Raw genomic sequence first — 1767 nt, forward strand, 5'->3', positions numbered from 1 at the left:
AAGCACTAATCAAAAGATTGTAAAAACAAGAACAATAATTGTGTTTCCTAATGGAATATTAAAGAATTCGCTATCTAGGACATTGGCACTAGAGTTTTTCAACTCCTACTACCAATCCAATTTGATTTTTAGTCAGAATTCACAGTTGACTATGGTGCAGGTATGTTCATCAGGTTTAGTATTGTTGCATTTTATATTAATAATTCTAAAATGATAGAAGTCTGCTCTTTTACAATGACCTGCCACCATGGACCACAGTTTCCCCCAGACTGTGAAGACAGCAGCCCAGGCCATCATTTAGAAGTACTACATGCTCTTGTGTAATGACGTCCTCACAGACACATGCCTATGTTAGGAGGTCACCATTATCCCTGCAGGAAAGTGCACAACACGATGACTGGCTATGCCAAGAATGATGAAGAGGATTCAAAGGGGTCCTGTGAGTAGCATCTCCAGCCGGCTGTATGAGGAAGGGAGAAGAGGAGAGATAATTATGTTCCTGAGGTCTCAATCCTAGATCAGCTCACCAAGGTAGGTCCCAACACCTAGGAAATGCTGAAGTTTCTAGACTCTGGCAGTCTCTCCAACCTGCAGGTCACTCAGCCTACAGCGAGGATGAATTTCAAAACACCAAGTGGAAACCTTTGACCCTGTTCTGTGATATTTTCAACGAACCTGGGAACAACTAAAATAAAAAGAAATAAAATAACGGAAGTTAATTTTCCAGAAACCTATTTTATGTTCAAGAGTGATGTGTAACAGTACTGGGATATGTTTATTGAATAATTCTCGACACGAAAAAAGGAAAAAAATTCCTACCAAATACCATAAAGACGCTTAATACTTATTGGTAGAAACTGTTTCTTTTATAAAGTTGAGAAGTATGTGTTTGTAACCCACTGACTTTTAAGAAGATGAGGAAATGAAAGAGGTAGAAATATAAGGAAAGAAAGAACAGAAGACAGAGAGGGAAGGAGTAGGAAGAGATAAGACATCTACAGAATCATTCAGAGTGCACATTCATTCTACTTCTGATAGAACGTTACAAACGTTTCAAATGCTTTAACACACAGGCCGAAATTTTACTGCTGAGGAATAATATCCTTCTCATTTTGTACAGAATAAACCATCTACAATTAGAAATAAATAGAGTAAGATTGTTGTGCATCGTAATACTTTGTATTCAAGTTTATTAGAGCCTTTTTACTACTTTTTATTAGAGTTCTTTTACTACTATTTTATTTATTAATTAATATAGTAGAAGGATTTTATTAGAAGGGGTCGATTGAACGGTTGTCCATAATAACTACCAGTGAGTTTTACAATGGTAGGTATGTCTTCACATGCAAACACACACACACACACACACACACACTTTTTAAGTTAAAATGTTGGTTGATCCACATAAAGGATTTAAAGGTGAAGTAAAAGTTTTCAAATGATTTTAAAATCTCTTGGTTCGTGAAACCAAAGAAAAAAGACACCAAACATTGAAGCTTTACAACAGGAAGATATGAAGATTTTTGTCATTAAATAAAGACAACTAAATTTGGTCTTGAAGATACCATACCTTACTGAAATTAGTATAAAACAATTTTTAAAAAGATAAATACTGATACACACACATATTTTCTAGTTGAGAATCTTCTATGAAAAAGGTCTGCATATGAAAGACAGTCCAGAGACATCTTTGAAGGTTCTCTTTCAAAGCAGCTCCACTTTCCCGTGTGTCTGGGGATTTCTGTTATTAATTGAAGTTAATTTTCT

At 35.4% G+C, this 1767-nt stretch overlaps 1 pseudogene; it reads left to right on the plus strand.

The window, feature by feature from the left end:
- The first annotated feature begins 247 nt into the window (after positions 1 to 247).
- LOC116904441 lies at positions 248 to 648 on the plus strand (annotated as a pseudogene).
- Positions 649 to 1767: the final 1119 nt, after the last annotated feature.

The sequence above is a fragment of the Rattus rattus genome, chromosome 6 (genome assembly GCF_011064425.1).
Source record: "Rattus rattus isolate New Zealand chromosome 6, Rrattus_CSIRO_v1, whole genome shotgun sequence".
NCBI lineage: Eukaryota > Metazoa > Chordata > Mammalia > Rodentia > Muridae > Rattus > Rattus rattus.